Source organism: Nicotiana sylvestris, chromosome 7 (genome assembly GCF_000393655.2).
Source record: "Nicotiana sylvestris chromosome 7, ASM39365v2, whole genome shotgun sequence".
NCBI lineage: Eukaryota > Viridiplantae > Streptophyta > Magnoliopsida > Solanales > Solanaceae > Nicotiana > Nicotiana sylvestris.
Genome location: NC_091063.1, coordinates 154782009 through 154808181, shown reverse-complemented (window position 1 = coordinate 154808181; position 26173 = coordinate 154782009). Strand labels below are relative to the sequence as shown.

The window sequence follows — 26173 nt, the reverse complement described above, 5'->3', positions numbered from 1 at the left end:
CAATTGTTCGACCACGGAGTAATCCTGCACTTTCATCTTTTTCAAGAACTCCTCTGCCTCTTCTTCTGACACAGGTTTCTTTGTCACTGCTGGGTTGGACCTTCTCAACTCCACGGGAGCAAAACACTGTCCCGACCGAGTCAGTCCCTGCACCTCACAACTATCCTCCTCCACTTGCTTTCCCTTGTACATTACCACTGCCTTTTCATACTTCCAAGGCACAACCCTGTTATCAATCACTGGCAATTGAACCACTGGCTTTATAATGGCCGGTTCCCTGCAGACCCCTTTTACAACAACTACGGGTGTGGATGACGTTCATGATACCACCAATTTGGCTGGCTCTGGTTTCTTTGTTGCGGTGGATGGATTCTTCCCTAATATCACCACCGGTTTGACATCTTCCCCCTTCAACTGTACCCCTGCTTCCCCACCGGTCGGTTCTTCTTTCGGAGTGGCATGGATCATCATCACCGTCGGTGAGGGTTTCCTCGACTCTCCTCCCTTGTACACCAACTCGATCATGTGAGCTTCGTGGTGTACTGGCAATGGGTTCTGGTTGATGTTGGGTGCCTCCGGCATCTGGACCTCGATCTTGTTGGCGTCAATAAGATCTTGTATTGCATGCCTCAACCTCCAACATTTTTCGGTATTATGCCCTAGCATTCTTGAGCAGTACTCACAGCTTATCGATCGGTCTAAATCTTGGGGTGGGGGGTTTGGCCCCCTAGGCTCGATAGGACTCACCAAACCTAGCTGCCTCAATTTGTGGAACAAGGCGATATAGGTCTCTCCCAACTCAGTAAAAGCTCTCTGTCTCTGTAGCCTGTCATTTCTAGCAGCTTGACTTCCTCGAAAGCCCGCCCCTGGAGGGTTCCTGTATGTCCTTGGTGGAGGGTAGGCGTTTTGGGGTGGAGGGTATGTGTTCTGTGGAGGTGGATATGCATTTTGGGGAGCCGACGCATTCCATTGCGAGCGAACCGAAGGCTGAGTATATGTTTGGGCTTGGTGCACGGAGAAGTGTGGTTCTTGAGGTGGATAGTAGTGTTGCGGCGGGCTGTACGGGTAATTTAGATTGTGGGGTCTGGGTTGGTTGTAGTATGGTTTGCCGGACCTGGACCAACTGCCTGCCTCAACCGTGGCGACTTCTTCTTTCTTCTTCCTTCCCAGCGCACCTCCCGTGCCGCTCTGAATAGCCTGGGTCGTTGCCTTGAGCGCTGAGTAATTCAGGATTTTATCGGACCTCAATCCCTCCTCTATCATGACCCCTATCTTTACTACTTCATTGAAGTATTTTCCAACCGTCGTCACCAAGTGACCAAAGTAAGTTGGATCCAGCGTTTGCAGGAAATAGTCCACCATTTCTCCCTCTCTCATGGGAGGATCAACCCTGGCTACCTGTTCTCTCCAGCGGAAACCAAACTCGCGAAAGCTTTCCCCAGGCTTCTTTCCGGTCCTCAGTAATGTGAGACGGTTAAGGACTATCTTGAGATTGTATTGAAAGTGACCCACGAAAGCCTAAGCTAGATCATCCCAAGTGTACCATCTGCTGGGATCTTGCCTGGTATACCATTCCAATGCCGATCCACTTAAGCTTTGACCAAAGTAAGCTATCAGTAGCTCATCTTTGCCATCTGATCCTCTCATTTTGCTACAAAAACCCCGTAAATGTGCCATAGGATCACCGTGCCCTTCGTATAAGTCAAACTTGGGCATCTTGAACCTTGCCGGAAGTTGGACGTCCGGGAAAGGGCATAGATCCTTGTAGGCCACGCTGACCTGGTTGCCCAATCCATGCATGCTCCTGAAGGATTGCTCCAGGCTTTTGAACTTCCTCATTACCTCATCCTGCTCTGGCACCTTAACCGGCTTTTCAATCTTCGCCGGGACCTCCAAGTGCGAATTATAGGTATGGGGTTCTGGTGCATTGAATGTGGGTTCAGGGGGATAGTACTGCACATCGTGAGCCTGAAACAACGGCTCACTGGTTGATCTTTGCAGTGTGGCTGGTGTGGGTCCCATAAAAGTGGGAACATTTGGTGGTGGGAAAGGTTGATGGGGTGGTGAAGCTTGGGAATCATAGGTGCTTCTCTCCTGATAATAGCGGTGATTCAGGAGGCTTGTTGAAGGGCCAGATTGAGGGTATTCCGGCATATACCCTAGTGGCTCAGGGCTCTTTTGTACTTTAGCCAAGGCTAACTGCATCGCATTCATCTCCAATCCCATCCTCTCTATCTTCTCCATTGCCTCTTTCAACAATTGGCTTACTGGCCTTTCTTCCTCGGCACTATTTTCTGAAGTAGTCATGATTATTGGTACAAGTCCCTTGGATTTGGTTTGATAAGGATGTGTTGCCAGAACGCTTTAACAACTAACTATATGGTATTTGGGAAAAACAACAAACTTGTTAGCGTTAGAGTTTAATAGATTTGGTAATAGCACGTTGGGGATGCAATGTTCCTAAGCAGTTAAGCATTTCTAACATGTTTTTACTTCAACCGCATGCGTCATCCCGGCTTGCTTTATTTGTGCCTTTAAAGTGTTTTGGGAAACCCCCGTTTTTCTATCTATTATTCTTTTCTTTCTTTCTTCTTTTTCTCTCTTTTTCCTTTTCTTTCTTTCTTCTTTTTCTTTTTCTTTCTTTTTAGTGGCGGTCGAATCTTATGTGGATTGCCTACGTATCACGTCCCCGCATGAATCAGACCGGACGTACTTCTGCCACAAAGTAATGACATAAAATTCTTTTGGAATCATTCAATTCATCACCAAAATTTGCTATTACAAACTACTTATTTTAAACAAAGAACAACAATAGTACAAATTCCAAAATTCTTAACCTGACTCGATGAAAAGAAAAAAAAACATATGGGAAGATAACGGACCCATAAAGTCAACAAACAAGACTTGAACTAGGGATACATTAAGGATTTCAACTTAGGTGCTCGCGAGGCATCGTTCGGCCTTTCCACGGGCTTTGGTGTGAGACCCCTTTGTAAGCTTTTCAACTCATTCATGATCCGGTAAACGTAGCCCATGACGGAGGCGAGTAGGGTGTCACGAGGCATTTGCTCACATGCCAAGCATCTCATGTAAATGTAGTGCCCAATCTCGTCAATCCTACCTCGGATGTTGTCCCTTTCCCTGAATAATTGCTCTATTCGCCGGTTTTTCAGTCCAAGTGATTAAGCATTGTCGGCGAGTCGATCCTGGAATCTCTCCATTTGTTTTTCCATTCTGGCCATCACATCATAACAGCACCTTCTGTCAGCTTGGGCATCTTGGGCTTGTTTAAAGATCCGCTCCTGAAGAGTGGAGTTCGTTTTTCTTAATAGTCCGATGCTTATTTCAGAATCCCTTATGACTTGTTGAAGATGCTTCCTCCGGGCCATTGTACCTTTTGCCCATCTGACCCACATTCTCGCTATGCAAGATTCAGATCTCTCCAAGTCCTCTCGGCTTTTGCTGACCTAACTCCTCAGCTCTGCTATCAACCTCTCATTGGACCGATTTTTCTGTTGGTCACCGGCATTCTTTCTGTCTTGGCGGATTCGGGCTCTCAGGGCCTTGTTTTCTTGAGTCAACTTGCTTTTCTCCCCTGTATCAGCAGCAATTTGCAAGCTGCTTTGGTATTTAAACCCCTCAATTTGTTGTTTTAGTTTGCCAATCTCGACCCGATATTCTTTCTCTTTGGCTAGCCAACCTCATTGTGCTTGCGACGATTCTACAAAGTCTTGGGCGTGAGCTCTCTTAGTTGGTCTCTGGTGATCAAGCTCTCTTCTGTACCATGTGAGGTATTTTTGCGACACTTCGCCCTTGGCCCGATCTTGTACACAAGTATCTACTTTCAGGGTTTGACATTCATTCCAGATTCTCCGAACGACTGCTTCAGGGAACTGCCCACCAGGCCCGATTTCGACCACCCGGCTACTGAGATCCTCTTCCTTTGGGACTAATTGACATCGCCCCAACTGCCTCAACACTCTGTATGGCGCATAGGGTTGGATACTTTGGAGACCCATCAACAACAAGTGAGATTCGACGGCTGACATGTGTATGATCTCATCTATGGGTAGCCACCCAAATGCCCATTCTATCTAGTTTGCTGAGACGGAACGCAACAGAGTGACCCATTCAGCAACCCCTTCTGGCAGGCTGAACCCGTCGACCCTTATGGAAAACTCTTCTATACAAGTCTTTTGTGATGACCCATATTTCAGAAACTGAGGGCGATGACATAGGTGCTCTATCATCCACATTTGCAGTAGTATATTGCAACCCTCAAAGAAACCTCCTCCGATTTTGCAAACAGTGAGAGCGCGGAAGATGTCTACTATTATCATCGGTGCCAGAGTGCTGTTGTCTTGTTTGAGCAAAGTGCTGACGACCCCAGCGATTTGTATGTTAATTTTCCCATCCTTTCTAGGGAATACCAGGAAACCCAGAAAGGCTACCATAAAAGTAATACACCTATGTCTTTCCCATTTCAGCCGGCTTTCCCCGCTGCAGATCTTACTCTTGGGATTGTTAAACCCCCCAAGATGACCGTACCTATCGTACAGGAATGCCAAACTACAAAACCCTTCTGATAACTCTGGGTTGTGTACAGTTCTGCGGATCTTCACAGTGTCTAGGAACCTGTGTATGGTCATGGTCCTTGGTGCAATAAGATATTGTTCTTTCATAGGGATTTTAGGACATCCGATGTACCCTGCCAGTTCCTCTAGCGTCGGTGTGAGCTCAAAGTCTGAGAAATGAAATACATTGTGTGCTGGGTCCCAAAATGAGATTAAAGCCCTTATAATGTCCCCTCGCAGATCGATGTCCAGTAATCCAACCAAGTTTCCTAAGTATATCTTGCTGTATCTCGCCCTGATTCTTCCAAGTCGTTCCACCACATGTGTAAGCCCAAAGGGACTCTATTTATAATGGCCCCAGATGAACTCTTACTCGTGCTCATTCTGCACATTTATTAAGGTGATTTAGACAAAAGCAAAATCTTTATTTTGACTCAAAAACTATTTTTCCCCATTTTCCTTAATTTTGAGAAAAGAAAGAATGATTTTTCAAATACGGTCTTTCAGCTCTTCAGGGATGAAGATTTTAAGGCTGTGGGGATTTAACCGGCCAAAAGGTAAGAAAAATGGCCAAAGGCGGCTGTTTGTGCAAAGACAGCCTTCCGACGTCCCTTTTGGGAACATTCGGCTATTTTCGCAAAAAGTGGCATCATCTGACTCTTTTATGAAAATAGCAATATTTTGTCATTTTTCCTGATCGTTTTTTTTTTGCAAAAATAGGAAGTTGGACCCGATAAGGGTTGCCTACGTATCTCACATCCGGTGAGAATCAAACCGACGTAGTTCGGGTAAGAAAAATTAATTAAATCACGAATCCAATTTTCATTCTTCAAAAAATCAAAATTTTGGCAGAGTTCTCACATTATTTGGACATTGGTTTTTTCTTAAATGAGCAACTCTCACTTTTTCCAGAATTTCTGTTTTCACCCACCGTCAACATGCAAATTCGAAGCAAATTAAATGCGCCAACAAACAAGATGCATCAGGATGGTCTTTTTGTTCCAGGTTGCTTTTCCTAGACGGGCCCAACCCCTGTGTTGAGCCCCCTAAGTCAAATGCAACGTGATGCAAATAAACGTTTCCTACTAGGGATCCAGCATGAAGTCATGTTTTACTAAGTTTCAAAACTGGGTTTTTTTCTAGACCTGGCTTACCCGAGCGGACAACTCGAGTCGAGGAGGGGGATACATACCGGGGACCCGCGGGATCGTCCGGCTTTGTAACTTATCCGAGACTCTTTCTACTTGGACATGACACTAACAGAATAGGGAGTCTCATACTAATGAGCAGCATCCCCGAAGGTAAGAAGAGAAGGGTTCGACACAATTTATATATACAGTCAATAATATCAAAGCGGTAACACTTATCATCGGCATATGAAGCACATATCTCATGATAATATCAGATAATAAACAAAGCCAAAAATAAAAATTATTCTAAGCTCGAATTTCTAACCCTGAACCAGTGGTTTTGGGTACAACATTCTTTATCCCCAACAGAGTCGCTAGAGCTGTCACACCTCCTTTTTCCGCCCTCATAGGGGTGAAGGAGTTTTTTCCAATTAAAGGACAATCGAAACAGGATTTATTTATTTATTTTAGAGTCGCCACTTGGGAGATTTATGGTGTCCTAAGTCACTGGTTGAATCCTGAATCGAGGAAAAGAATGACTCTGTTTAACAGTCTGCGCACCAGAAATCCAGATAAGGAATTCTGTTAACCCGGGAGAAGGTGTTAGGCATTCCCGAGTTCTGTGGTTCTAGCACGGTCGCTCAATTGTCATATTCGGCTTGATTATCTGATTTTATACAAATTTGAACTTATGTGCAGATTTCAACTCTTTACCGCTTTCATTATTGCTATTATTATTTTACAGGGAGTTGCAACGTTGTGAAAATGTATCTCGAACCGCATCACAATCAATGTACTCGTGGTCGTCGACACATTTTAACTCCGTTGAGATTTGGATTTGGGTCACATAAATGTGCACCCGAGTTCAAGAAAATTAAATTATTAAAGGTGCGCCTAAAGCGACTAGCGTATCATTTACTTTGGGGTAGGGCCGTGAAATTTTGCTAAACGGTCCATCCCGAAGTCTAAGCAATTTAAAGCAAATATTTACTGAGGGCCCCGCAATTTTTGTATTTTTATTTGGAGAGGCTCATCTCATTCTTATTATTTTTTTTAAGGAATTTGCAACGTCATGGACACGCATCTCGAACCACATTACAATCAATGTACCTGTGATTAGAGACACATTTCGACTCCGTTGAGATTTGGATTTGGGTCACATAAATGTGCACCCGAGTTTAAAAAAGATAAGATTTATTTAAATGCGCGCCTAAAGCGATTAGCGTATTATTATTTTGGGTAAAGCTGTGGAGTTCACTGAACGGCCTATCCTGAGTTCTAAGGAATCAACACATACATTTTGTGAGGGCCCCGCAATCTATGCATTTTATTTGGCGAGGCTCGTCTCGTTTTATTTAAAAGGTCATCCTATAGTGGCTATGTTTTCTATTGAGTTTGTCTCTAATAATGAAAGAAGAAGAACGGTCCAACTTTATTTACATGCTTACAAGTTAGTTATAGTCGGGTTCCGAATATGATTTGCAAAATCCAAAACATGAACGCGTATATGGGTAGTTGTTTTGATACTACGGGCCCAGGCCCAATGTGCATAACGTGAAACTCGACCTGGGCCATCCTTATTCCAATTGGGCCTAGTTAACCTATTTTGTATATGTTTGACATTTATAAGGGGGCTGAAAATGTAAAGTACTGCTTGTCTGATCAAGCAATATTCCTACCAATTCGAAAACAGGCCATTTGTTTAAAGAAGTAACTATCGGATACCTAACATGCTTCTCGACAACAATGATGAACTAACAAAACATGGCTACTGCCACATTAGTCCCTTTTAATTATAAGCAAAGCATAGAGTTCTCCAACTAAATGATATGTATAAAGGTTCAGTTACATCACAGCTAGCTACATGGTTCTAGTAAAGAAAGTAAATTATCATACATACAACTAATGTTCAGTATATTTCTAAAGCGAATTCAAAATAACTTCAACTCTTCATTTTTGTATTCATGCTTCAAATTTCAGCCTACATTGACCAATGTATCAGTTGTGTACCTGGTATAGGAAAATAAAAGAAGAAGAGGAATGATCAGTGGAAGCAGTAGCACACACACAACAACACAACAAGCAGGAAAGTAGCAACACAACCCCAGCAGTCAGATTTTTGTCACCAACAGCAAACTAAGAACACTCAACTGAAACAGTGTTCAACAAGTAGATAAACTAGGAAGAACTAAACTGAAACCCAGCAGTGTCCCAACACAACAGACTGGTGCACGAAAGTAGTAATTTTTGATTTTTGTCAAAACACTCAAGAAAAGCATCCTCAAACTCTTTAATGTAGAAGTTTAGCTTTAACACTCTACCTCTCTCAATTTCTGATGTCCAATCCCTTACTCTATTCTAAATGAGCTTATTTATAGGCAAAATAGGCAAGCCCCAGGCTGCCTTGTTCCCTTCAGACCTTAACTCTGCCCATACCCCTTAATTTCCCATTATCAGGTGTTTTGTGCCCAAAATGGTATGGGCAGCTGACAACAACCAACTAATCCCCAATCAATTCATTTTATTATTACTCAAATGTTATGGGCCTATTATAATACTCAACTAACATCCCATGCTATCAAGTTTTGTTCCCCACTATTGTATTAGTTTAATCATACTTCAGTACCCTACTGTCAGCCCAACTTAAACTAACCATTTTCTGATCTTTTCAAACCCCAAACTACCCTTTTTTACCCTTGGTTATTACTGTTTTAACCTTAGCTTCAGCAGCCTAAAGCTTGAACTTATGGAAGTTCAAACTCAACACCTGCCCAAGACTGACTTCTAACCATTTCTAATTGTACTGCCGCTACAAACCATTCGCAGATAATTTCAAACAATCAGTTAAACTACAGTGGTTCGATCAATCATGTGAGGCTTATTAGAACCAGAACATTTGAACATTCAGCCCTGTACAACTAATCGACGACGTTTATCTAATCGACTATACTAATTATAACATAGAACGATTAGTCGATAAACAAATAACACGAATAGGGACCCAAATGGCTTCAGACAGCTTGGCACAAAACAAGGGAACAACATGAATGAAACATTCGACGACACTAATCAAATCGAGTATGTATCCTACTACACGCATTTAACAATGGACAGAAGAATAATCGACCAAATAAAAAGGTCTTACGAAGATAGAGAAAATTGAAAGAAAACATCAGTAAAATCAACAAACTAACTAAACATGTTAACGAACACAAACATCATTCAAACAAAAATAGAAAAGAAAAAAAAAGAAAACTCACTCTGGAAGCTCAACAACAAACGACCCAAGCTTTGATTGGATTTGACCATTTGAGGTCGAACGGACTTTAATCGAGGTGTTCTCAACTGAGAACACTTCGATTAAGGTCCATTAGACCCCAACCCTCCGTTTAAACTAGCCGGATTCCCCAAGTTCTTGTGTTCTAGGGTTTGAACAATCCGATTTGGGGCTTGAGGATTTGTGGGTAGATTCGGACCAAACCAAACTTGGTTTGGTCACGAGTGAGGGTAGGATAGTTCCTGGTGTGAATCTGGGGTGGGTTGGTGTAGATCAGGGTTTTGCTCGAACCTTCAAACGAAGATTCGAGACGATGGGGAATGATTCGAGGCAAGCTGCTAACAGATTTGTGTTCAGGGTGGTTGGGTGCATCAGGGGTGTTATTTTGGCAGTCACCGGCGTCGTGGTTGCCGGGTTTACGACGAGGGTGAAGGGTGGCGGCTAGGGTTTGAACGGGGGATGCTGGGTTTGTGTCTGGGACGAATTGTGCACAGTAGGCGAGATGGGGTTTGGTTTGGGGGCGTGGGGTGTGATGAGGGGTTTATATATAGGGTAAGAGATTAGACCCTGGCTGTTGGATCGAGTTGGATCTATGGCCAGGATCTATTTTGTAATAGGAAACGGCATCGTTTCCATTAAATAAGACTGGGTCGGTCTAAGGTTTAAACGAGTCGGGTGCTGGGGAAGGCCATGGGATCGTTAGATTAGATTGGACGGACGACTCAGATCAAACGCCTTATACGGCGTCGTTTGGGGGGCGTCCCTGGAAGACCTGGCTTAAACTGGGTCATTGTATTGGTTTGGGCTTGATTTTCAGTTGAATTTTTGGCCCAAATCCGGTATTTTCTTTTCTTATAATTAAACAAAAATTCCTAAAACCAAAATTAAACTACACAACTATTAATTAACACCTAACAACAATTATCGCACGAATTAAAACATTTAATAAAATTCTCATGGTAATAAGTAGAATAAAAATGCATATTTTTTGTGATTTTCGCTTTTAAAACCAAATAATGGTTAATTAATTCCTAAATGTATCATGCATGCGACATGTATTTTTGTATTTTTAACTATAGCAAGGCGAGCATTTACGGACAGAATAATAATCAAAACGTCACGCAAATTCTCAAAATTGTACCCGAAGGTAATTTGTTTTACTTTTTCGATTTCTTTTGGAGTAGTTTCCGCAAAGCAAAAATCACGTACTCACACACACAAATGTAAGAAACATCTCAATTTGATTTCTTCGAGTCTACAAAATATTTTTTGTGGGAAGATGTTACGAATTATGACTTACTTATGTTGAAAAAGTAATATTTTTTAAAAATAGTTATGTCAAACTTAGTGAAATTGTTTTGGTTTAAAGATAATTTGATACAACATTCCCACACAATTTTTTTCATTATTTACGGAATAAATTTTTTTTATTCAAGCAATTTAATTCTTTTTCTAAGAAATATAAATTATCTTTTGTTATGTTAAATTGACATAGATGGTCATAATTAAAATTTTGAAATTACGTAAGTTAGCTTTGAAAGTTCTATAAATTTTATGGTTATAATCTAAACGTTTAAAGTTTTTATTCATAATTTACTTCCAAGATAATAAAAGCTTTAATATATACATATTATTTTACAACTAAAAAAAAAAGAACAGAAGCGGGAAACTTAAGCGCCATAGCAAAAAGAAAAGAATCAAAAACCTAGATCGGTACTTAGAGACGATGGTAACGCTGGGATATTGTACTCTCTCAAACTTCAACCGGTGCTTTTGCTCTCTCCGTCTCCTCCACCCCCTAATCTCCTTCATCTCCATCGTTTCTCCCCATTCTTCTAAATACCCGTAAGCCTCTCTTCTTTTTTATATCTATCCAGTAATTTTCTATTTTTTTATAAAAATTTGAAGACACTTGACTTCTCCCCACATGTACGCCTCTAGCCAAATGTATGTTTTTTATGGTCATGGTTGTTTTTACTACCTTTTTATTGAAATTTATGAAAGAAGAATCCGTTACCTGTTGAGAAATTTTAAAGAAGAGTCCTTGTTGTTTTGGCTTTCACACCCTTCTCTGCAAAAGAAAAAAAAATGATCTTAATGTAGAACGACTTTTGTCCAAACTTGGTGAAATGGATTGTCGTAAGTGAGCAAAATAAGATGTTGTCTCTGTTTTGGAGTCTTACTATTTTCTTCAAATGGAAACGCATTTATCTAGTGATTTTCTGTTTTCGATGTTTATTTCTTCTAACTCTTATTTGGAATTCATAATTAAGGTTTATTTTGTTTTTCATATTGATGTTCAATTACTGCTTTGGCCAATCATCTTTATTTTGTTTATCCCATCCTTTGTTAAAGTGAATGTGAGTTTTGGCCAATTACTGTTTTGTTTATTTCTTTGTCAATATAAATTAACATATATATAAAGAATTAAACATTTAGGACTAGAATAAAATGAGAAAGTTAAGAGACTTATTTATATATTTTCCCATGAATTAATGGTATTTGGACATGATTTCTTGTTTTGGACGAATTCTATGGAATATTTTCTCGTAATTCTTTTTTGTATGATCTGTTAGTGTGGACGCAAAGATTAATTGTAGTGATTATAGTGAACTACAAAAATTGTTTATGAGCTGACAAATGACTAAAAAAATTGTTCATTCTGCACAATTTTGCTATTAGATTAATTTTTGGGCATCCAAGAATTCCAACACTAGCTACTTTATGTCTAGTGCCTAAATGCTATTATCTGTGTTTTTAAATATATTTATCTTTTGGTTCAGAAAATGAAAATTTCTGAGCATCGAAAATCGATGGAAAATAGACTTCTTCCCCGTCGAGCGGGGTATACGGATGAATTTATAAGTAGCATGGATGAGTTTATTAAATTTCTTGTAGTCAGCCTAAGTACTTGTCCGAGGGAGTCATAAGGTGCCCTTGTAAGCGTTGTAAAAATATGAAGCACCTAAAACGCGATGAAGTTATTGCGCATGTTTTTCAAAAAAGGGTTCACGCCAGGATATTGGTATTGGATATCGCATGGAGAGGAAGCACCTCCAATTGATTTGAATGAACATATCTATTCAGGTGCTTCGAGTTGTCATCAAGGGTATAACTTTGACAAACCTTCAAGCAGTCAAAGTAATATTCCTGAGGAAGACTATGAACATGTAAATAGATATTATAGTAAGATTTATGATGCTGCTGGTGTAGAATTTGGGCATCAATTTGAACCCAATATAGAAGAGTCCCCGAATATGGATGCTACCAGGTTTTACAAAATGTTGAATTCAGCTCAACAACCTTTATGGCCTGGATGTAAATATTCAGAGTTGTCTACAGCTGTTAGAATGATGAGTATTAAATCCGAGTACAATATGTCACGAAGCTGTTTTAATGCAATGGTACAATTAATGAAGGATACAAGTCTTCCAGATAATAAGATACCTCTAGATTACTATCATGCGAAAAAGCTAGTTTCAGGACTTGGTCTAACTAGTCAAAAAATTAATTGTTGTGTTAATGGATGTATGTTGTATTACAAGGTTGATACAGAGATGACAGAATGTAAGTTTTGTAAAGAACCTCACTACAAAGAACGTGGGCGCAAGAAGGGTAATAAAAAGGTTCCTCAGAAGACAATACATTACTTGCCACTTATTCCTAGGCTTCAACTTTGAGAAAAGAGCAGCTACAAGAATGAGCCAACTTTTTCAAGATACTAGAAAAAAGTTGCCTGTGAGACCAAATTGGATGGAGGATGATGTATTCAAACAGATAAAGGAGTATTGGGAGTCTCCTGAATTTAAGTCAAAGTCCGAACAAAACAAAAAGAATCGTGATTCAAATGAAGGTGTCTCAGTTCATACAAGTGGTTGTATACCTCATCGAGTGATTTGGAAGAGAATGGTAATATGTGTGTGTATGTGTGTGTGTGTATATATATATATATATATAGCTTTTTAAATTTATTTCTTCAGGAAAATAACATCATATTCAGTGTTGATAATATTGTATTTTCCTTTATTTACAGAAAGAAGCTACTGGAAAAGAACCTTCAATTGCATAATTTTATTTTCAGATTCATCGCACAAAAAAAGAAAAATATTGGGTAAATGAGAAAGCTGAAGCTGCTTATGTAAGTGTTCCTTCTTTTACTTTTTTCCGAAGCATTACTTCAGTGTCAACATTATAATATAAACAGATATGCCAAGAGTTTAAATTTGTACTACCTAAGTACCATTTTGAAACTAGATATACGGCATCTGTCTTATCGCCAGTAACTAAAGAACTACTAATCATCTTTTTTTCTCCTTCCTTATCTTTTCATTACTGCATGTGTGCTTATTCTCTATCCAATTCAATGTACAAGAGGATCATATGCATGCTAAAGTCTTGCATAGCTAAGCAGAAGGCTTTGTCAACGCACAAGGAACGACAATAAGGAAATGACTAAAATTTATAGATACAACAAAGAAAATAAGCAAATTAACAAAAGATATATTCAACAAAAAGAATCCACATGAGAACTTCATGTGTCTGTTGAATAACACTAGAGACTAACTACTGCAAGAAAATACTAGTTTGCGAGAAGAACAAATTATATCTAAGTTGCAAAAGAATATAACAATTAACATGGAAAATAAATGTTCTTTAAAGAATGAATACAACAATCAATGTGGAACTATTGGAATAAAAAATATACTACAGCTCAAAACTGATCAGTACTCACTGGAACCCAGCAAAAAACTTAGCTCAAATTATGCGAATTTTGCTCTAAAAATACTGCCGAAATTGAAGCTATTCTTCTGCCAAATTCTAGTCCAAAGCTGCAGATTTTTAGCAGCTCAAGCAGTGGAGAAACAGGGCAGAAATTTACTCTCAAACACTTCCCCAAACTCATTTCAACACCCTCTAAATATCAGCCCCTCAAGCTACTATTTTCCCAACTCAAATGTTGTTCCCAGGTTGTTTAAAAATCCAGTAGGAGCTGACCAAACTTCAGCAGTAAAACACCCTTTAAACCCTTAGTAGCCCCTAGTGGTAAAAAACATTAGGCCTCTTTATTGTTCAATATATAAATATAATTGAAATAGTATTGACTTGGACCTTTATTTCAAGCAAGTTTAATGTAATGATATGATACACTGTTGAATTTAGAGCAGGGTTTGAATTTGTTGGTCACTCTCTTTGTCTGCTATTATTTCTATTTTATTGTTGCAACATTCAGTTATTTGCTTTATTTCAATTCAATAGTCAAAATGATCAGCCCTTCGCCTTAGATGTTAAAGTTCTTCTTTAAGTGAGATTGTGGATTTGTTATATTCCTGCGAATTGTTAAATACTAATCGCATTAGATTATGATTACATTATGATTTTGTTGGGAATTTTTCTGGGATTTTACATGCAAATATTTCATGGAAATTTTCTTGCGAAAATATACTCCTGCGGATTTTACTTGGGATTTTTAAAGGAATTTTCCTGCGGAATATTCTCATAAATATTCACAAGAAGATTCCTTTCGTCCATAAAATTTCACCTCAAAATTTCCTACGAATTTACATGAGGATCTTCATGGGGAATTACCTGCGGATTTCTTCCTACATAATTTCCCAAGAAAATTCCCTTTGTTTATGAATTTTTACCAAAATACTCTTGCGATTTTTTTTATATGCTTCGCTGATAAATCCGCAAGTAAGTTACATAGGGATACAAATCCCCATGTAATTTACATGGGGATCTTTTAATTCGCAGGTAATAATTACCCTCGAAGGTTTTTCCAATGGATTTATTTTGGTAGGAAATTCTGCAGCAAATCAAATTACCTGTGAATATTTGTATATTATCCCTAGGAAAATCTCCATGTAATCAATACTTTTCTAGTAGTGGTCTTTATTGGAAATCATTATTATCTCCCCTGTAATTGTTTAGTCTTGATTGAGGTGATGATTATCTTCCCGATGCTCATCCTTAATTGAAATTATTATATATTCTTCGTAAATTGCCCAACCTTAAAAGAAGTTTAGACAATCTATATTTAGTTGACATTTCCTTATTTGGAATTATTTGATTCGTGTTAGCTTCCTTGATGTTGAATTACATATTGTGGGATCGTTGCTTCATATTATTTTCTCCCCTGTCGAGCTGTTCTTATCACGCTTAGTATTCTCTATTATGGTTATTCCTTGTGAGTTAGTTTTACCGTTTCCTTGTGATCGAAAGTTTTTGAGTTGATTTACTTGTCGTGTTCTTGTATATATTGTCATTGTTGTTGTTGTACTTGTTATGGTGCTACAGGAGGTTTTCGCCGTGTGGTTGTTGATATTGTGATGCACGAGCTTTCTGCCGTGCGGCTATTGTTATGGGGTTGGACGAGGTTTCTACCGTGCTATTGCTACTATTGATGTATTGCACATGCGGCGTGACAAGGCGGGGTATATATGTATATATAATTATATGTGGGTTGCGCATATGGCGAGACAAGGTGAGAACATTATGATGCACGTGTGGCGAAACAAGGCGGGCACTTATTATGTTATTATTTGCACACATGGTGAGACAAGGTGGGCTATGTCAGGGATTAATTGTGATGATTTGTGATGGCCTGGGGGCATTCTTGTAGTTTAATATTGTGTTGTGGTACGCTTACCTGTGTGAGCTTTATCTCGTGGGAATTGTAAGGAAACATCTTACGTGATGTCCGTTCTTTTCCTTACGATTATTAGCTGGTAGGAACTATATTAAAGCACTTGCACAAGCATACACGTAGTTGAACACTCCTATTGGATGTGACGTCCTCCTGATTTTGTTGAGTATAGATGTACACCCTCGTTTACTGGATATATATGTGAGAGTAGCTCTAGTTAGCAAGGGAGTTGTCGGCATGACCATGAAGTTGATGGGGCACAGGATGCCAAGTGTTAGATTTCAGGTACGGGGACTCGTGAGATGTAATTTGTCTGAGATTCGGTACTTAGTGGAAAGTTTTGCATAAGACCTGATGGGAACACTGCCGTAGTACCTGAGTTATTACTTACCTTTATTGTATTGTAAACTTCGGATTTGGTTTTGTGTTTTCGCTCGCTTTTCTATGTCACTATTTTGGTATTTTTGCTGTTACTTGTTGTTTTATTCCCTTATTGTGATTGTAGTATTGTTAGACATTTCGTGCCGTCTTTATATATATATATATATATATATATATATATATATATATATCATGTTCTGTTGTTCCTATATTTGTACAGTTTATTGGACCGGTATGTGTCTGGACTGTTCTTCATCACTACTCTATCGAGGTTAGTCTTGATACTTACTGGGCACCGTTGTGGTGTGATCATGCTACTCTTCTGCACATTTTTATTGTGCAGATCCAGATACTTCCACTCAATCTTATCATCCTTGAGGTGAGACACTTCTGTAGAGACTTCGAGGTATATTTGTCGCGTCCGCAGACCGAGGAATCCCTTTCTATCTTTATGTAATAGTATAGCCCTTTAGTAGCTTTCCTTTTGTTAGACATTTCTGGAGTTAGAGCTTCTTATGTATCTCTTAGCTTGTGATTCATGGGGTTCCGGATTTTGGGAGTGTTAGGTTGAGATTTTGTACTGTTATGTGCCAGGCTACATCTTAAACACTGTTTTATTTTACTATTTCATTTTTTAAATTATTTCTTCCGCAATTGTTGTTTATATTCCGCATTGTTAGGCTTACCTAGTCATAGAGACTAGGTGCCATCACGATGGTTCATGGAGGGCGAACCGGGGTTGTGACAAGTTGGTATCAGAGCTCTAGGTTCATAGGAGCCATGAATCACAAGCCGATTTATTAGAGCCTCGCGGATCGGTACGGAGACGTCTGTATTTATTTATGGGAGGCTATGTAAGCGTCAGGAAAATTCCATTTCATTTAATTTCCCTGTGTGCGAGATTTTTGACATCACAACTCTAAACCTCTGTCTTTCATTCTCTCACAGATGGTGAGGACACGTGCTACCAGAGATGATCAGGCACCCGCACCCCCTACTGGATCCGTTAGAGGTCGAGGACGCACACGTGGCGCAACCAGAGCACCTGCACGAGCTGCCACTGAGGTACCACCAGGAGTTTTAGCCGGAGTCCAGGCACCTGATACGCCTACTGCTACTACTACTCCAGCTCCTCAAGAGACTCTTGCGCAGTTCATGGGCATGTACACCACTTTGGCTTAGGAATGGTTGCTTCCCCTTATTGCAGCCACATCTCAGGCCGGAGGAGGAGCACAGACTCCCGCCGCCCGCACTCCTGAGCATTGAGTGCATGTTGATCACGTCCCAGAGATTATTCTTGTATAGCTTGTAATCCCACGTCAGCCCGAGGACGGGTTAGCAGCTTCAGAGGATGAGCAACAGAGACTTGAGAGGTTCAAGAAGTATGATCCTCCTGTATTCAGTGGGTTAGCAGCAGATGATGCCTTGGGATTTCTGGAGGAGTGTCACCGTATCCTCCATACTATGGGTATATCAGGATCGAGTGGGGTTTTTTTCACTGCCTTCCAGCTTCGAGGAGCCGCTTATGAGTGGTGGCGCATCTATGAGTTAGATAGTCTGGATGAGGCAGCTCCACTGACTTGAACCTAGTTTTCAGATATGTTCCTGAGAGAGTTTGTCCCTTAGAGCCTCAGGGATGCATGGCGCGCAAAGTTTGAGCATTTGCGCCAAGGTACTATGACTGTCTCGGAGTATGCTGTCCATTACACTAGCTTGGCTAGACGTGCCCTAGCCTTGATTTCTACTGTTCGCGAGAGGGTTCGCCGGTTTATTGAGGGGTTTATTCCCAGCTTCAGGTCTAGCATGGCTCGTGAGTTGGAGATGGATATTTCTTTTCAACAGGTGGTGAGCATTACTAGGAAGATAGAGGGTATACATGCTAGGGAGAGAGAGGACATGAGGGGCCATGAGAAAGAGGGCAGACGAGATCAGGAGAGAGAGTTTGAGGAGGCGAGGAGGCCTCGAGGCCGGGGAGATCTGTTGTTCCTTATTTTAGAGGCAGGGTGCGACATGGTAGAGGTTTTGTGGGTCAGCCAGTTCAGTTCGCGCTTCAGGCTTTGCATGGTGACTCAGGTGTTCATGGGTCTTGGGGTACCCGTACCGCACAGTTCCCACAACCTCGTCAGTAGAGAGAGTGCTTTGAGTGTGGAGCTGTCACACCTCTATTTTTGCCTACACCCCCGAGAGGGTATAAATAAAGGGAATTTTTTCAATTAAAGGACAATAGAAACGGGATTTATTTTGAAAGATTCAGAGTCGCCACTTGGGAGATTTATGGTGTTCCAAGTCACCGGTTCCAATCCCGAATCGAGGAAAAGATTGACTCTGTTTAACAGTCCGCGAACCAGAAATCCGGGTAAGGAATTCTGTTAACCCGGGAGAAGGTGTTAGGCACTCCCGAGTTCCGTGGTTCTAGCACGGTCGCTCAACTGTTATATTCGGCTTAATTATCTGATTTAGTACATGTTCAGACCTACGTGCATTTTAATACTTTAACCGTTTTGTTTATTTTAGGAATATTGCAACACTGTTAAAACATGTCTCGAACCACGTCACATAAATGTACTCGTGGTCTTCGACATATTTTGACATTATTGAGATTTAGATTTGGGTCACATAAATGCGCACCCGAATTTAGGAAGTTAATTTTATTAAAATGGAGCGCCTAAAGCAACTACGTGTTAGCAACTTTGCGAGGGCCATGAAAATTCATTAAATGGCACGCCTCGAATTCTAAAGATTAAATCAAAATTAATTAAACGAGGGTCGTACATTTAAGATTTTATTTGGCACGGCACACCTCGATTTATTCGAACTTTTAGATCCTATTGTGAGGGCCATAACTATTTCCTATTTAATACAACATACCTCACCATGTAATTAGTGAAAATTCAATTAATTAAAGGAAAAATTATCAATGAAATTTAGATGAAAAGCTCATACCCATTTAAAATTGATAGACCAACACCAAGGCTTTCAACCAAACCCAACATGAGCCCAAGGCTTTAGAGAATCGGATATGGATTAAGGTCGGACTCGAGATCGAGTCTTCCGGCATACGAAGGCATCAGAGTATTTGTGCACAATTCCTTTAATGCGGGGAAGATCACTAGCAATCTCAAATGGCCTTGATTTCATTAATTGGACCAACGCTGGGTAGCAACCCCTAAAACTACTCCATACAATCCCTAACAGATAGCTCTAACACAGATTGAATGAATGAACACCAAACAGAGTCCAATTACAAGACCCAAAATAAATCTCAAAGGTTCATGGCATAACATTATTTTACACCTACTAGCACAGAAGACATGGACTAACAAATCAAATGAAAACGAACAACAGAGAAAGACATCTAGCAAGTAACAAGAATCCTCATTTCTTCATAACACTTGAAACCTCTTTACATGTCTAGAATCAAGATGTGTACCTGGAATTGAAGAAAGAAATAAGGAGAATAAGAATTTAATCAACAGCAGCAGTAGAGTCAGCCCAAAAATAACCAATGAAACCAGCTTTTAACCAAACTTTGAATCAACAGAAATATCAACTGATGCCCAGTGATAAAAAAACAGCCAAAATTTGAACCAAACTTTTGAAAACCAACCAAGCTCAAACCATTTTAGCCCCTGATTGTTTAGAGATTGTTTCAAAAGTGAAAGCCTCAAGAATTACAGAAACTTTCAATGGAAGAGTAATTTTTGTTTTTTCCAACGGTTTTTTGATTTTCTGTATTTTTCTATCTCTTTTTGTTTGCCTTGAATGGCAAGAAAATAAGCTTTTATAGGCAAGGGAGTAGGGCAGTAATAGAGAGATTAAATTTGTACTTCTACCCTCCTCCAATTTTCATTTCAGCTTAAAAATCCTTAGCCTAATTTCCTTTTTGCTTAACTGTCCCTAATGTAGTTACCAGATTATCAAAATATCCCCAACCTAGCTTCTTAGGAAGTTTCCTATTCTGTTATACACAGACTCCCTCAACCAATTACCCCAAATTACCCCTCAGACCTTTGATATTTACCCTCCCAACCTAAACCAACTATGGGTCATAGATTTGCAGACCCAAATTAAATCCCCATCTGGGCTAATCCCTTCCCCTTTGGACCCAAGTTAATTCAAAGACCCAAACAACAGAACTAAAAGCAGAACCAAAAATAGCAAAAGAAAATGTTTGGGCTCAAATGGATTGTAAACCCGAAGAACATTTCATCAATTAAAAAAATTAAGCTAAAAGACTTACTAGTTAAAATTTAACCAAACAGACCAAAATAATTTTATAATTAACCATGCAGGACTAAATGAAAAACAAAAAAAATAGAAAAAAATCAAGAAGAAAAGGAGAAACAGAGAAATGGAAGGAAAGAAAGAAAACTAGCTTAAACCGAAAAGAAGTAAAGGAAATACCTACTGAGACTCGAGCAATTGAGGAATGGAGTTTAAATCATCAACTTCTCGGATTTTCCGTCCAACTATGATATTAATCGTGTGTTCTTAATAAGAACACACGAATAACATCAAAACAAGCCTAAATCTTGAAAGCAGACTTGAATCAGGAGCTTTTGGGAATCAGGGTTCATCCCTTCAATCTAAGATTCGAGAGACTCTGGAGTGATTTGAGGGAAGTGGAGTTGGGATTCGGAATGAGGGGATCTTGATGATCATGCGGTGTTATTTTGGGAGTGGTTGGGGGTGGCGCCGCCGGTGGACGGTTGTGAAAATTGAGGCGGCTCCGTTAGGGTTAAGCTTGGATGTTCTTGTGGGGTGTTGAGAAGAAGGGTTTTGAGGGGGGTGGGACAGATTCGGACATATAAATACTCCCCAGGCTTTAGTTCTGAGCCGTTCGATCAAGTGGAGATCAATGGCTCAAATCGACACTGATCGAAACGACATCGTTTTGTTTGAGGGGGGATACAGACCGGGTCAGGCGTGGGTTGGGCCGGGTATTGGGTGACTTCCGTTTGGGATGGGACGGTTGGACTGGGTTTGAGCCCAAATTTAAACCTTCTTTACTTCCTTCCTTTTTCCAATTCAGTTTTCTTAAAAAACATTTTTTCTTTCCAAAATTAAAACTAAAACCTAAATTAAATCCTAAACCAAATTATCCTAGCACACTAAATTAATTAACCCTAATAATTGCTACTACAAATAATTAAAAACTAAATTAAAGGAAAAACCACCAAAATTCAAAATTAAAATTAAAAGTGCAAAATAAACTATTTTTGTGATTTTTTCCTATTTTTATAAAATAACTAATTTGTAAATTAATCCTAAAATATAAAATTAAATCCTAAATGCAAATGCAACATACTTTTTTTTTTGTAATTTTCATTAATTAAATAAAATAAAAATGCACAGACAAATGCAAACAATTACCAGAAACTGCCACGAAAATCCCCAAAAATGCAAACACTGAAAAAAATTATTTTGTTTTAAATTTATGGGAGTAATTCATATAGGGGAAAAATTACATGCTCACAGTAGATACTAGCCATATGGTGAGAGATTGTCTTAGACTTCGGGCTGATATGTCACAACGAGGTATTCAGGCGAGTAGAGGGCGCCCAAGAAGGGGAGGCCCGACTCGTTGATGTGTTTCATATGGTAGGCTTAAGGCCGCTACGCTAGTTGAATGTCATTCAGGTATGATTTCGGTTTGTTATATAGGAGCACCATCCGTAGTTCATTACAATTCTGCTTATTGGGGTGAGTTCCCCTATTTGTTGCTCCATTTATGGGTGCGTTTCATGATTAGCACTCTGTTTATGTGATTACCCTGTTGGGAGGTTCTATGAGTGATAGTCGTGTCTATCGTCTGTTTTCAGCCATTGTCGAGAGTTATGAGACTAGTAGTAAATTTATGTTGTCTATTTCGGTAGGTTTGATGCAATTTCTGAGTATTTTTAGCTACGATCTGTGATTTTTATGCTCCACTAGTGTGGGAGCCAGTACGTGTTGTAATCGTGTTGACAGAACTGATCTAGTGAAAGGTTTCAGCTGGTTTGATGTACACCCTAATTGTGATTCAGAGTGGAGGGCGGGATCCTCGTGATTTCATGTGTTTTGATGTGTTGAGACCGGATTGTGTACCGTAGTGGGAGTTATATCAGTATGAGATCCTTGCGATCCTTTTATATGCTTTAATTATTTCTTGTTAGATTGTTTTGTAGATTAGTGTTGATAGAAAATTTGTGTTTGTCGGGCTTGTTTGATAGTTCCCTTATGTGTTTCCTTTTTCATATTCTGTCATTTTCATTCTGTGCTTCTTGAGTTTTAGCTTGTGGGGTATGTGCCCGTTGGTATTAGCTGGGATTTGGTGATTCGGGTGTTTATTTATGTGGTTTTCGTGGTTATTGTATCATCGCTAGTATTGTGGAGGTTTGAAATGGGTTTCTATTGAATATGAGGCTTATGGCCGGTGCTAAATTTGATTTCGGGCGAATATTATTATCAGAAATTATGGTCATATATGTGATATTTCATGTTGTAAGTTGTACTATATGGGCGTTGGTATAAACTGATGCAACTGGTTGAGACTGATATCGGGTATGGATTTAGAATCGGGTTTTTTTGGAAATGGATGGAAGGTGATAATTCTGGTTCTAAGGCTTATTGGTATTGTTAGAAAGGCTCGATTTTAGTTGAGATGATGTCGTCAGGTTTATGTGGAATGGGGTGAAGTGGGATCACCCGTGGGTATATGTTGAAAGTGTGCATTCAGTGACTTGAGGACTTCGAGGTGAATCTTGGCACGCTCGAGGACGAACGTTGGTTTTAAGAGGGGGAGGATGTAACGATCCATCGATCGTTTTGAGAATTTAATCTCTGTTTGGCGGTGTACGGTTTTGAACAACTTCATAATGTGAGTATCGACTTGCGTGCATGGTTGAATTTAGTTAATGGATGATTCAAAGTCAAATTGGAAGAAGGAATCTAGTTTTGGAAGTTTGAACGGAATTTGACCGGAATTGGACTTTTGAGTAAATGGCCCCGAAATGGGTTTTGGGTGATCTCAACAGTTTAATATGGTGATTGTAGATGTAGGCGTGCATTCGGATTGTGTTTTAGAGGTCCGTAGCTAATTTAGGCTTGAAATGCCGAAAGTTAAATTTTTGAAGTTTCCAGTTCGATAGTGAGATTTTGATATCGGGGTTGGAATGGAATTCTGGAAGTTGGAGTAGCTCCGTAGTGTTGAATATGACGTGTGTGCAAAATTTCAGGTTATTCGGACGAGGTTTGATAGACTTTTTGATCGAAAGCGTAATTTAAGAGTATTTTGAATTCTTAAGCTTGAATACGATGAAATTAGTGTTTTGATGTTGTTTTGAGCGTTACGAAGGTTGAAACAAGTTTGAATGATGTTTTAGGATTGGTTGTCATGTTTGGTTGAGGTCTTGGGGGCCTCAGGGTGGGCCACGGGTCATTTTTCCCTATGTTTGAACTGTTGTTCTGCTATCTGGTGTTTCCTTCTATGCGATCGCATAGGCATAGCCGCGATTACATAGTACAATGTCAAGCTACCATATTTTCCTTCATTGCGTTCGCATAGATAGGTTCGCGATCGCATAGTGTAGCTCTAGGCCTCAACATTTTTCCTTCTTTGCGATTGCATTGTTTAGTTTGTGATCGCGTAGCACAAAATTTGGACAGTAGCCATTTTCCTTCTACGCGATCGCAACAGTCCTTTCGCGATTGCGTAGCACACTTTGTGCTAGCAACTATTTCTTCTATGCGATCCCATCTCTTCTCCCACGATCGCGATGTACAATACTTGGGCAGTATTTAAATAGCCCATCCGCGACCCTTCTTCATTTTTCCACCATTTTTGAACGGGATTGAAGCTTTTGACTGAGATTTTGAGGAAACCAAAGGGTAATCACTTGGAGGTAATATTCTTGACTTCTTAACTAGTTTATATGTGATTAAAGGTCTAATTAGTGGTAAAGAATTAGGGAAAAATCAATGCAAAATGGGTAATTAGGGTTTGAGATTAAGAGACCTTAAAATGGGTATTTGAGGGGCCAATTGCACTCCGATTTTAGTATTCTTGATATGTATAGACTTGTAAGAGTACGAGGGTTCTAAAAATGTAAATTTTACCCAATTCCGAGGCGTGGTCTCATGGGGCGTTTTGGTCATTTTACCTAATTTCGCGTATTAGCTTAGAATTTGTTTGTAGAGTCAGTTACTTGAAGTGTTATTTACATTATGCAATTGAATTGGATAGATGTGGGTCATTTGGATTTGAGTACTTGTAGCAAGAACGTGGTTTCGGGTTGATTTTGAGCCGATTCGAGATAAGTATCTTGCCTAACCTTGTGGGGGGACTTTCCCTTAGGATTTAAGTCTGCTATGTTGATTGTAGTTCGTGTACGCGAGGTGACGAGTGCGTGCTCGGACTTATTTGTGAAAAAATTGGCCTTTTAGGGTTCTTAGGTCCTTATATTCACTTTGTATGAATGTGCACTTGATATGCTTGAATTTTTCCACTTACTAGTCTCACCTCTACATGCTCTAATTGGAATTAATTGCTCATGATTCATTTTTATTGCCTATTTGATCTTATTTTGCTTAACTGAAGATTTTTACATCTTCTATTGTCATGCTATCTTTCATAACTACTTGTCTTTATTGGAAACATTATTATCTCTCTTGTAATTGTTTAGTCTGGATTGAGGTGATGATTATCTTCCTGCTGCTCATCCTTAATTGAAATTATTGTATATTCTTCGTAAATTGACCAACCTTAAAAGAAGTTTAGACAATCTATATTTAGTTGACATTTCCTTATTTGGAATTATTTGATTCGTGTTAGCTTCCTTGATGTTGAATTACGTATTGTGGGATTGTCGCTTCATATTATTTTCTCCCCTGTCGAGTTGTTCTTATCACACTTAGTATTCTCTATTGCAGTTATTCCTTGTGAGCTAGTTTTACCGTCTCCTTGTGATCGAAAGTTCTTGAGTTGATTTACTTGTCGTGTTCTTGTATATATTGTCTTTGTTGTTGTTGTACTTGTTGTGGTGGTGCACGAGGTTTTCGCCGTGCGGTTGTTGATATTGTGATGTACGAGGTTTCTGTCATGCGAATGTTGTTATGGGGTTGCACGAGGTTTCTGTCGTGCTATTGCTACTATTGATGTATTGCACATGCGGTGTGACAAGGCGGGGTATATATATATATGCTTATATGTGGGTTGCACATGTGGCGAGACAAGGTGTGAACATTATGATGCACGTGTGGTGAAACAAGGCGGGCACTTCTTATGTTATTATTTGCACACGTGGCGAGACAAGGTGGACTATGTCAAGGATTGATTGAGATAATTTGTGATGGCCTGGGGGCATTCTTGTTGTTTAATATTGTGTTGTGGTACGCTTACCTGTGTGAACTTTATCTCGTCCGAATTGTGAGGAAACATCTTACGTGTTGTCCGTTCTTTTCCTTACACTTATTAGCTGGTAGGAACTATGTTAAAGCACTTGCACGAGCATACACATAGTTGAACACTCCTATTGGATGTGAAGTCCTCCTGATTTTGCTGAGTATAGATGTACACCCTCGTTTACTGGATATATATATGTGAGAGTAGCTCTAGTTAGCAAGGGAGTTGTCAGCATGACCATGAGGTTGATGGGGCACAAGATGCCAAGTGTTAGATTTCAGGTACGGGGACTCGTGAGCTGTAATTTGTCCGAGATTCGGTACTTCGTGGAAATTATTGGATAGACCTGATGTGAACTTTGTCATAGTACCTGAGTTATTGCTTACCTTTACTGTATTGTAAACTTAGGATTTGGGTTTGTGTTTTCGCTCGCTCTTCTATGTCATTATTTTGGTATTTCCGCTGTTACTTGTTGTTTTCTTCCCTTATTGCAATTGTAGTATTGTTAGCCATTTCATGTAGTTTTATATATATAATATTCCGTTGTTCCTATATTTGTACAATTTATTGGACCGGTAGGTGTATTGACTGTTCCTCGTCACTACTCCACCGAGGTTAGTATTGATACTTACTAGGCATCGCTGTGGTGTGCTCATGCTACTCTTCTGGACATTTTTGTTGTGCAGATCCTGGTACTTCCACTCAATATTATCATCCTTGAGGTGAGGCGCTTCTGTAGAGACTTTAAGGTATATATGCCGCATCCGCAAACCGAGGAGCCCC

At 39.7% G+C, this 26173-nt stretch overlaps 1 long non-coding RNA gene across 1 annotated transcript; it reads left to right on the top strand.

The window, feature by feature from the left end:
* The first annotated feature begins 10696 nt into the window (after positions 1–10696).
* Positions 10697–16070, top strand: LOC104215020 (uncharacterized). The gene is made up of 4 exons (XR_011400801.1): positions 10697–10826; positions 11765–12890; positions 13015–13119; positions 15279–16070. It is a non-coding gene; the product is annotated as an uncharacterized lncRNA (long non-coding RNA).
* The last annotated feature ends 10103 nt before the right edge of the window (positions 16071–26173 follow it).